General features: G+C 42.1%; 1 protein-coding gene and 1 non-coding gene across 3 annotated transcripts in view; both read right to left on the reverse strand.

Moving 5' to 3' along the window:
- The window catches only part of PDSS2 (decaprenyl diphosphate synthase subunit 2), a 304,415-nt gene that overhangs the window by 82,636 nt on the left and 209,520 nt on the right, over positions 1 to 12,259 (reverse strand). The window lies entirely within an intron of this gene.
- LOC129404575 (U6 spliceosomal RNA) lies at positions 11,507 to 11,613 on the reverse strand. The gene has a single exon (XR_008629967.1). It is a non-coding gene; the product is annotated as a U6 spliceosomal RNA (small nuclear RNA).

A 12,259-nucleotide genomic window follows, 5' to 3' on the forward strand; every position in this document is an offset into this window, starting at 1 on the left:
CAAATCCAGGAGGATAGAGTATCGCCAATAGGCCTATGAAAGACTGTAACTAAATGCACAGCATCAGATTGGGTTACAGTTTATACAAGCAACATCCCAAGATCCCCCTGATGGCTGGACACATAATACAGATCAATCACTCACTAAGAAATGTTATGGTTTTGAAATAGTTGAGCTCTGAGACCAGACCTAGTAAAGTGAAGAGGGATTTACAAAAAAGAAAATCTGACACTAAATGTCAAAAACGATGGCACGAACTTTTAACAATGGATCTGGCTCTGGAAAAGCAGAGGAACCTTTACTTCCCTGAAACTCCAGACCCCGATGTGAAGGACAAAAACATTCCTCTGACTCTTCTTTTTCTCACTGAGATGAACACATACAGGCAGTTGATAATTTAAAAATAATCTGTAGTTCCAAATGGCCCTCCTTACACGAACAGATTACACCTTCATGGTCAATGTGATCGTTAAGGAAAAAGTTTTGGATTTTCTTGAGTTAAGAAATAGAAGGTAGGTGGGGCTGGACCAATAGCATAGCAGGGAGGGCGTTTGCCTTGCACATGGCCGACCCGGGTTCGATTCCCAGCATCCCATATGGTCCCCTGAGCACCACCAGGGGTAATTCCTGAGTGCAGAGCCAGGAGTAAACTCTGTGCATAGCCGGGTGTGACCCAAAGAGAAAAAAAAAAAATAGAAGGTAGGGAGCCAGCTTGAAGGGCTGAAGTCCAGCCTTGCATGCAGAGTGCTGTATTCAGTTTCCAAGCACCACATGGCCCCCTGAGCACTGCCTAGGGGTAGCCCTGGAGACCCCTAGCACCACTGGACCAAAACCCCAACCTCACCCCACTTTCACAAAAACCAATACAACCAACCCAAAGTAGAGGAAGACCAATGACGAAAAGCAGGAGTAGAGTGTTACAGGTGTCCTAAGCAAGACCAACTCACTCACTGCACACATGAGTCTCTGGCATTAGCGCAGGGCCTCATGACTGCCTTGCAAGCAGAGGTTCCATTCTTGGCACCTTGATCTATAATGATTCCATAATGATGCTGATCCAGGTGACAGAGCCTTCTGGGATGCCTGGTGCATGGACAAAAGTGCAATCTCCAGGAATCACAACCAAGTATGTGTGAGCGCCACAATCCAGTGTATGAACCCTGATCAAAACAGGGTTTTGTTTTGACAAAACAAAAACAACAGTGGCAATAGCAGGGAAGGGAAAGGAGAAAATAAGAAAACAAAAACTCCAGGGTTTGAAACATATAGTTAAAAATTTGACCGAAGTACCATCCTATTGTGATACTGCTAGAAAGGCCATAGACTTTCTCCGCCACACAGACTTTAGCAAGACCATTTGGGGACCGGACCTTTTTTCATTATATGTCATTCTGCAGGCAACATATGTGACTACTGCCTGCTTACCTGCCTGTTGCATTTAAATGCAAGAGACTATTCATTTCATGATACTCTCTCCCTTTCAGGTTCTTGAAGAATGATTTGTTCATACAACCTCCCAAAAGGATAAAATGGTAGTTGGAAGAGAATCACGAAACCTAAATGTCTGACCGCCTGAAGGTAAAAACTTAAGCCCCAGAGGAGTTTTTTAAAATTAAAAAGATTTTTTTATAGTGAATCACTGTGAGGTACAGTTACAGACTTACAAACTTTCATGCTTGCATTTCAGTCATACAGTGGTCGAGTGTCCATCTGTCCACCAGTGCCCATTTTCCACCACCCTACCACCAATGGTCCCAGCATCCCTCCACCACCCCCACCCCGTCCTCCACCCACCCCACCCAACCTCTGTGGCAGGGCATTCCCTTTTGCTCTCTCTCTCCTTTTGGGTGTTGTGGTTTGCAGTAGAGATATTAAGTGGCCATCATGTTCGGTCTATAGTCTACTTTCAGCCTGCATCTCCCATCCCGAACAGGCCCTCCTAGCACCCTTTACTTGGTGGTCCCTTCTCTATCTGAGATGCCTTTTCCCCTAGCATGTGAGGCCGGCTTCTAACCTGTGGAGTAATCCTCCTGGTACTTATCTCTACTGTTCTTGGGTGTTAGTCTCCCATTCTGTTACTTTCTATTCCACAAATGAGTGCAATCTTTCTATGTCTATTCCTTTCTTTCTGACTCGTTTCACTTAACATGATACTTTCCATGTTGATCCATGTATACGCAAATTTCATGACTTCATCCTTTCTAACAGCTGCATAGTATTCCATTATGTAGATGTACCAAAGTTTCTTTAACCAGTCATCTGTTCTCGGGCACTCGGGTTTTTTCCAGATTCTGGTTATTATAAACAGTGCTGCAATGAACATATAAGTGCAGATGTCATTTCTATTATACTTTTTTTGCCTCGCCAGGATATATTCCCAGCAGTGGTATTGCTGGGTCAAATGGGAGCTCAATTTCTAATTTTTTGAGAAGCGACCATATTGTCTTCCAAAAGGGCTTAACCAGTCGGCATTCCCACCAGCAGTGAAGGAGAGTCCCTTTCTCCCCACATCCACGCCAACACTGGTTGCTTTTGTTTTTTGGAATGTGGGCCAGTCTCTGTGGTGTGAGATGGTATCTCATTGTTGTTTTGATCTGCATCTCCCTGATGATTAGTGATGAGGAGTATTTTTTTCATGTGTCTTCTGGCCATTTGGATTTCTTCTTTGAGAAAGAGTCTATTCACTTCATCGCCCCATTTTATAATAGGGTTGGATGTTTTCTTTTTGTGGAGTTCAACCGGTGCCTAATAGATCCTTGATATCAACCCCTTGTCAGATGGGTATTGGGTGAATATCCTTTTCCATTCTGTAGACTGTCTTTGTATTCTGGTCACTGTATTTTTGGAGGTGCTGAAGCTTCTCAGTTTAAGGTAGTCCCGTTTGTTTATATCTATTTCCACTTGCTTGGCCAAAGGTGTGTTGTCTTGGAGAATGCAGGCATCCATATCCAAGGAGCCCAAAGAGTGCCAGCTGAAAGAAACCCTAGCAAAAAGACCCCGGAGGAGATTCTGAATGCTGGGAATGGAGGAGAGAACCTCAGTGTGCACCAAGCTGGCAGGTGACAGATTGTAGGACAAAAAAGGGACAGAGCAGAGTACTAGGAGACAGAATATCTAGATTCCCTTTTTTTTCCTTTTCTCTTTTCGGGTCACACCTGGCAATGCACTGGGGTTACTCCTGGCTGCACTCAGGAATTACCCCTGGCAGTGCTCAGGGGACCATATGGAATGCTGGGAATTGAACCCGGGTCGGCGGCGTGCAAGGTAAATGCCTTACCCACTGTGCTATTGCTCCAGCCCCAAGATTCCCTTTTTCACTGTCACTGCTGTTGAGAGTCAGTGTGTGTGTGTGTGTGTGTGTGTGTGTGTGTGTGTGTGTGTGTGTGTAATATACTTGCTTTGGGCCTGGGGATCACAAGAGCAGTGCAGGGGACAGTGTTTAGTGCTATGTGTGGTGTTGAAGGTCTCAGGCCCATCATACTGTTAAAGAAAATGCCGGTTGGTGTCACTAATCTCTTATACAAAGGCTTAATGGCTTAATAAGTGAAATAAAACAATCTTCACATACTTTGCTCTAAGAAATCTTTTTGGGATTATTTTTAGCAGATTACTCATAACAAACAATACAAAATAAATTATTTCGGTTCTGCTTTGGGGACAGGATTTGGGGTTTGGGATGGAAACATCCGAAATATGGTGGTGGGAAGGTGCAATGGTGGTGGGATTGGTGTTAGAATATTAAATGTAATTAAATATTGTGAGCAACTTTATGAAAATAAAACATATAATAAAAGTCGGGAGAATTCGGGATTGCAGTACAGAATTCTGAAACTAGAAGATTCTAATGTTCATTAGTAGTTAAATATATAGGATTCAGAATGACACCCGAGTTAAGTACAAAGTTGCATCAAATAAGTAATGATCGCAGTTGACAGCAGTGCCTCCATCTCTACTGAGTAAACATGCAGTAAAAAAGTACTAATAATGAAAATATCTAAGTATAAGATCCTGGATTATTTTTGGTTAACATTATTTTGAATTTTGGGGATAGCCTTACTTTTTTTTTTTTTTTTTTTTGCTTTTTGGGTCACACCTGGCGATTCACAGGGGTCACTCCTGGCTTTGCACTCAGGAATGACTCCTGGCGGTGCTCAGGGGACCATATGGGATGCTGGGAATCGAACCCAGGTCGAGCCACATGCAAGACAAATGCCCTACCCGCTGTGCTTTTGCTCCAGCCCCGATAGCCTTACATTTTTATTTGGTAAATTTACAACCACATTCCATTTTCTCTCTCTCTTTTTTTTTTTTTGCATTGCTTCAATATCAGTTAAAACAAGTACAGTAAGTGGTGGTTAGTAATCTGTGTCTGCAGTTGTACCTTTCTTTTTTTTTTTCTTTTTGGGTCACACCCAGCGATGCTCAGGGGTTACTCCTGGCTTTGCACTCAGGAATTACTCCTGGCAGTGCTTGGGGGACCATATGGGATGCCGGGGATCGAGCCCGGGTCGGCCATGTGCAAGGCAAGCGCCCTACCCGCTGTGCTATCGCTCCAGCCCCTGTACCTTTCTTAATAAATATGATTCAGGAATTCTGTCAGATAGCATGTAACAGATGAAGTCAACTCAACGGAGCTGTAGATATGAAACTAGTAAAAACCAAATAACTTCAGTGTGAGTAAAACAGCACCTTTCCTAAATGAAAATAAAATCTGACCAACTTTTTAGAAAACTTGTTAAGTACACATTCAAGTTGGTCACTGATTAAGCCAGCATAAACTGAGTTAAATGAAGTAAGGCCGGGCTGGAGAGATAGCACAGTGGGTAGGGCGTTTGCCTTGCATGCGGCCGACCCGGGTTCAAATCCCAGCATCCCATATGGTTGCCTGAGCACGGCCAGGGGTAATTCCTGAGTGCAGAGCCAGGAGTAACCCATGTGCATCGCCAGGTGTGACCCAAAAAGCAAAAAAAAAAAGAAGAAGTAAGGCCATAGTTTTTTAATTCATCTAAAAAACTGATTGCTACAAACTGGATATGCTGGGTATATATAAACTATAAAGACTATTATAATCTCCCTTCAAACACTTGAACTGGAAAGTTTACTTTAATGGTAGTTTTTACTACAGAGTGGAATGACAAGACCATGTGGGATCTATCACTAGATTTATTAATGACATTTCTGCTTCTAGTTTTCTTATTTCTGCTCTTATATCCTCCCTGGATGTCCGATCCACTGTTTCTTTGAGCCCATCAAACATCCTCACCATTTTGTCTCTGAATTCTGTACCAGAGAGATTATGTATGTGGCATCAACTAGATGCAGGAGGCAAATGAACACAGCCCTCAATCTTTACTACTCAGCAGCTGCTAGCGAAGGAAAATATTGTGAGTGTGCAGTGCTGATGGCTTTAATCTCACAGAAGTGACTACACTTCTCCCCCCACTCCAGGAACCAAACAGAAACATAGGAGGCAGTTGCAAAGGTAACACACCCTTGGAAAAAAATTAATTCTCATATGCATCTGGGAGGAACAAAAGACAGACTGATTGTAAATAGATCCTTTCTAAAGAGCCCTTGAAGGGTATTGGGAAGGGTGTGTGTGTGTGTGTGTGTGTGTGTGTGTGTGTGTGTGTGTGTGTGTGTGTGTGTGTGTGTGTGTGTGTGTTTAAAGCTACAAAACCGTACTGTCAATGAAAACATCTTAGGAGCAAAATAAATGCTTTTATAATGGATGCTCAGTAGCCTGCTAACAGTAATGGGAGCAGTTAGCTCTTTATACAAATGAAGCATAAAGTATCTGAGAGATTCATTTAAAATGGAAAGATTTACATTAACGACCAAGGTAAGGTAGAGCAGGAATGGGTAAAGAGAAGCCTGTGCCCAGGAGACCAATAATAACATCTGACATTTGTAAAGCACTCAATCATTGACAAAGTGGGTTTAGGCAAACTGTCTCTCTCCTTCCTGGAGAATTCAGTCTCCAGGGCACCATTGGAGCTTGCAGGCTGGCAGCCTCGGTGGAGAAGCGGCTTCTGAAGAACACACGGAGCAGCAGCAGTGGCCAAATAAAGGGCCAATCAGTTCACCCACCACCTGGGCACCAATAACCCAGATGAGCCTAATCAGTGAGCAGATTAATAGACATGGATGGCTTTAATAAAGCCATTGACGAGGTCTATGAAAGAATGAGTCTCTCCACTTCTACCTATCAGACAAAGACCACGTTTAATGAAGACAATGATGAAAATTCTGTTGCTACAGACACACCACTAACTCACGAGAGTTCTGGAGGAAGCTTCTAACTCAGCGGTTTGAATGGAGCCTTTCAATGCTGCCAAATGTGTAAGGCCGGGCTTATTTGTGGGAGGGATGGCAATCTGTTCTTGTGAGCTGGAAGTTCTTTCTGGCTAACAGGGAAGAGCAGAGAGAGAAATGGCACTACCAGTAGGACAGGTGCAGCAAAAACTAAGCAAATTGATAATCTTAATTTTTAATTTAGAACAGCTGATACATTGGTTTATCAATTCTAACTACTGGTAACATTTGTCAAGGGGGGAGTTCAGGAAGATTCCACGAACTCAAGAAAAGTAAAAAAAAAAAATCACAGAAAAATGGGCTCTGCCTTCAGGAAAACAGCTTGAATATGAAGTGTTGAAATTTAATATTACGTAGGTTAGTACATTCAGTCTACAAATATCTGTTGATATATATCTGATTGCTAGGTGCCTGGCATCATGCTAACGAAACTAGTAAAGACCTTTTAAAGACAAAGACCATTGATATGACTTTGGTCACCTATGAGGTTAATGTGTATATGAGCGGCAGATTTGACCGATCAGACTGCTTCTTTGGACCTTGGCTTGTGCAAAAAGAGATCTATGCTTTCTTTATCAACAGTATGTGCCATGATCAGAGACACCTCACTATTTAACTCTCTATATTTTTATCCATAGCAATCATGAGGAAGCACAGTTAATTAACTAAAGATAAGAGTTTCTTTCACAAATCCAAAACTGCGCAGCTGCCATTGTGACCACACAACCTCATATCTCCTCATTCTCAGCAATGGAAAACAAATTATCAAATGCTTCCTTTTCAGCAGGTCCTACTTTGGCGGGGGAAAACTCCACACAATAATAGTGAGTTTTTTTGTTGAAATATTGAATTTAATCAAAGTAAAGAGAAAGTAAAGTGAAATTTGTCAGCTACACAGGCGGGGTGGGGGGCTGGGGGGATGGGGGGGGAGGTTTTACTGTGATTCTTGGTGGTGGAATATGTGCACTGGTGAAGGGATGGGTGTTCGAGCATTGTATAACTGAGACTTAAACCTGAAAGCTTTGTAACTTTCCACATGGTGATTCAATAAAAAAATAAAATTAAAAAAAAAGTTTCTTTCACAATAATAAGAAATCCCCCCAAATTGACTTCACTTAAATAAAAGTTTTACCTTTTTTTCACAATTGTATTTCTGTATCACCTGTTTCTACAGCTCTCTCCACTCCTCACCCCAAACCTTGGAAACTTAAGTTCTGTTGTCAGAGTTCAAGGGTTTATTTTTGTTCATCATTGTCCATCCTCTTGTCCTGTTTCTCTATAGACCACAAATGAGCGAGATCATCTGGCATTTGTCCTTTTCTGACTTTTGTTTAACACGAATCCCTCTGGTTTTGTTACAGTGGGAATGGACAAGTGGAAGAGCTAGGTGAACTAGTTAATTTAGAGGTTGGTTTAAATCTCGGCTACTGAGGTCTCCAATCAAAATAGGTAACGGGATGGCTGGGAGTGGGGGACAGCAGCAGATGAAAGGAAGAATCCCCTCCCCCCACTGCCAGGTATACCTCTTTCTCTTTTGCCCACTCTCTATCTCTCTCTTTGCAAACTCACTTAGGCCCAGGTAGACTGCAGGACCAGACAGAAGTGGCACGAAGGCAGGATGGCAGGATGATGTAATGCTCACAGGCCCAGAAAGACGGCAGAATCAGGCAAGGGTCTTATGCTCAGACAGAGAAAGATGGGACAGGACAACAGGGAACCTCAAAGTGAGGCCCAATGACAAGATTTCAGACTAGGAAAGCATACACTGGACAGAGAATTGTGTAGGGACAAGACTAGGCCATCAAACACTGGAGGCGCGCAGACAGCAAGGGACAGGATTTAGAAGTTGTACATGGACAAGGTGAAGGACGGGTTAAAGGAGAGGCCTGGGCACTGTGGAGGGACCTGGACCCATCGATTTGAACGATTTGAACTATACAATAAACTAACTTCTCACCTTCTGCATAGTAACAGTTTCATCCAAGTTGTAGCTAAAAGCAAGATTTCATCTTTTCTTATAGCTGGGCTTTATTCCATGGGAGAGATCACACACTTACACACATATATGTCCACTGGATATATATGTATAGATGTATACATACATGTATGTATGCATGTTTATATATACACACACACTACAAGTTCTTTATACCTCATCTAATAATGGGCATTTGGGTTGTTTCAAATTTTTGTTTTCTGCACACTGTTGGTTCCCAGGGGCCCAAGCTGGGTTTTGCACATGCCCTCTAGCCCTCAGAGCCATCTCCTTGCTGTTTCTAGATTTTGATTATTGTAAATAGTGCTCTAGTGAGCAGAGGTGCTTCTCTGTGTTCTAAAACTATTGATGTTGTATCTTTTTTTTCTTTTTGGGTAACACCCGGCGATGCACAGGGGTCACTCCTGGCTCTACACTCAGGAATTACCCCTGGCGGTGCTCAGGGGACCATATGGGATGCTGGGAATTGAACCCGGGTCGGCCGCGTGTAAGGCAAGCACCCTACCTGCTGTGCTATCACTCCAGCCCCTGCTGTTGTATTCTTGAGGTAGATGTTAAGGAGTGAAATCATTGTGTGATATGGAAGTTCTATTTTTAACTTCTGGAGAAGTTTCCAAACTAATATTCAATTAGTAGCTGAATCAGTCTGCATCCCCACCAGTACTGTTTTTTTCTTTGAGACTTTTTGGTATAGGTGTGAGGTGAAATCTCATTGCTCTTTTGACTTGTGTTTCCCTGATATCAGTGAGGATGAACACTTTGGACATCTGTATGTCTTCTTTGAGGAAGTATCTATTCACTGCCTCACCCTTAAAAAAATCATTTTTTCAGGTTTGGTGAATGCCTTATATATTTCAGACATTAGCTCTTTGATAGATGTTTACAATATTCTCTCCCATTCAGCAGAACATCTTTCTATTTTAGCTGTCATTTCTTTCGTAGTGCAGAAACTTTTTAGTTTAGTGTGGTCCCATTTATTTTTGGTTTCCTTGTCACTGCCAATGGCATTGAAGTCATTATCATGGAGAATTCTATCAACATTTTCCTTGATGTATTTTATGTATTTGGTTCTAAAATGAAGGTCTTTGATCCATTTGGAATTAATTTGTGTATAGACTGGAGCAATAGCACAGCGGGTAGGGCATTTGCCTTGCATGCGGTCGACCTGGGTTTGATTCCTCTGCCCCTCTTGGAGAGCTCAGCAAGCTACAGAGAGTATCCAGCCCCCACGGCAGAGGCTGGCAAGCTCCCCGTGGCATATTCAATATGCCAAAAACAGTAACAACAAGTCTCACAATGAAGATGTTACTGTGTCCGCTGGAGCAAATCAATGAGCAACAGGATGACAGTGTGACAGTGTGTGTGAGGTAGGGATCCAATTTCATCTCTCTCAACTTTACCAAGGAAGAGATACGAATGGCCAAAAGGCACATGAAAAAGTGCTCTACATCACTAATCATCAGAGAGATGCAGATCAAAACAACCATGAGATACCACCTCACACCACAGAGGCTAGCACACATCCAAAAGAACAAAAGCAACCGCTGTTGGAGAGGATGTGGGGAGAAAGGGACCCTTCTACACTGCTGGTGGGAATGCCGGCTAGTTCAGCCCTTTTGGAAAACAATACGGTCGCTTCTCAAAAAATTAGAAATTGAGCTCCCATTTGACCCAGCAATACCACTGCTGGGAATATATCCCAGAAAAGCCAAAAAGTATAGTCGAAATGACATCTGCACTTATATGTTCATCGCAGCACTGTTTACAATAGCCAGAATATGGAAAAAACCCGAGTGCCCTAGAACAGATGACTGGTTGAAGAAACGCAGGTACATCTATACAATGGAATACTATGCAGCTGTTAGAAAGAATGAGGTCATGACGTTTGCATATAAGTGGATCAGTATGGAAAGTATTATGCTAAGTGAAATGAGTCAGAAAGAGAGAGACAGACATAGAAAGATTGCACTCATCTGTGGAATATAGAATAATAGACTATAAGACTAACACCCAAGAATAGTAGAAATAAGTACCAGGAGGTTGTCTCCATGGCTTGGAGGCTGATCTCTCATTCTGGGTAACTCAGAGAAGGGAACACCAAGTAAAATGTGGTTGGAGGTCATGTGGGGGAAAGATGATGCGGGCCGAATATAGACTAGAGACTGAACACAATGGCCACTCAACACCTTTATTGCAAACCACAACACCTAATCAGAGAGAGAGAACAAAAGGGAATACCCTGCCATAGTGGCAGTGTGGGGTGGGGGGGAGACAGGACTGGGGAGGAGGGGAGGGATGTTGGGTTTACTGGTGGTGGAGAATGGGCACTGGTGAAGGGATGGGTTCTCGAACTTTGTAAGGGAGAAACATGAGCACAAAAATGTATAAATCTGTAACTGTACCCTCACGTTGACTCACTAATTAAAAATAAACTATTAATTTTTTTAAAAAAAGAATAACCAATTGGAGACAAATTTATCTATTACTGAAAAAAAAACCAATTTCATCTCTCTCTTTTTTTTTTTGGTTTGGTTAACCAAATTCCCAGTGCCAGTTTTTGAGGAGGCCTCCCTTGCTTCACTTAATGATTCTAGTTTCTTTGTCATAAATTAACTAATTGTTCATACATTTTTGTCATAAATTTACTATTCATATCCTTTCCATTTTACTGTCCTGAGAGTCTGTTTTATTCCACTACTACAATGTTCTGATTACTCTTACTTGACACTATAGTTCATGTAGTTTAAGGTTAGGGGATGCATTGTGTCCCATCTTTTTTCCTCAGAATTGCTTTGGCTCCTGGGGAAATTTGATGGTTTCACACAAACTTTAGTAACATTTGTTCAATGTTCTTAAAGAATGCTATTGGAATTCTGATATGCTTTCAGTGAATCTGTATAATGCTATGGGTAGTATGGTCATTTTAACAATGTTAATTCTCCTAACCTATGAATATGGAACATATTTTCATTTCTCTGTGTCCTTTTCTAATAGTACCATAGAGTTTTCAATGTGTTTCTTTCACTTTGCTGATTTGTAGGTACTTGATGTTTGGAGGCACAATTTTCCCCCCACCTTCTCCAATACAGTGACCTTTGCAAAGGAAGTCAGCGGTATTCAGGACTTCCTGAATATATAGTTTTTCATTAGGATATTCTCTTTTCTTTCCTTTTTAAAAAAATAGATAAAATAAAAATATATATAAAATGCTTCACAAATTTGCATGTAATCTTTGTGCAGAGACCATGCTCATGTTCTCTGCATCACCTCAATTTTAGTATATGTGCCGCTGACGTGAGCACCATCAAGATATTCTTAGAGGCACTTTGTTCTGAGAAAAATTTCTGAGAGAATTATGTACATAACTTTAGTGATCTGTCTAGTTTTGCTGATGTTGTGATGACCTTCGTTTCACTTTCAATGCTTCTTCATTGAAGGGCTCTTTAATCTTTCTTCCTTTCTTTTCTTTTTCTTTCTTTTTTTTTTGGCAACACCTGTCGGTGCAAAGGTCTTACTTCTGGCTCTGAGCTCAGGGATCACTCATGGTGAGGCTCAGGGGACCATATGTGGTGCCAGAGATTGAAGCTGGACTGGCCTCATGCAAGGCCACGTCCTTGCCCTCTGTACTATCTTTCCATCCCCAAAGTGGTCCTCTCAGTGATGTGAAGTAACGTTTTTCAGCTGTGATTATAGTTAAAAATTAATTCCATTTTTTTTTTTCTTTTTGGGTCACACCTGGCGATGCACAAGGGTCACTCCTGGCTCTGCACTCAGGAATTACCCCTGGCGGTGCTCAGGGGACCATATGGGATGCTGGGAATCGAACCCGGGTCGGCCGCGTGCAAGGCAAACGCCCTACCCGCTGTGCTATCACTCCAGCCCCCATAAATTAATTCCATTTTTGAGAAACCCAAGTTTATAATGTGCAACTTCAGAAAACCAGAATAA

The sequence above is a fragment of the Sorex araneus genome, chromosome 4 (genome assembly GCF_027595985.1).
Source record: "Sorex araneus isolate mSorAra2 chromosome 4, mSorAra2.pri, whole genome shotgun sequence".
NCBI lineage: Eukaryota > Metazoa > Chordata > Mammalia > Eulipotyphla > Soricidae > Sorex > Sorex araneus.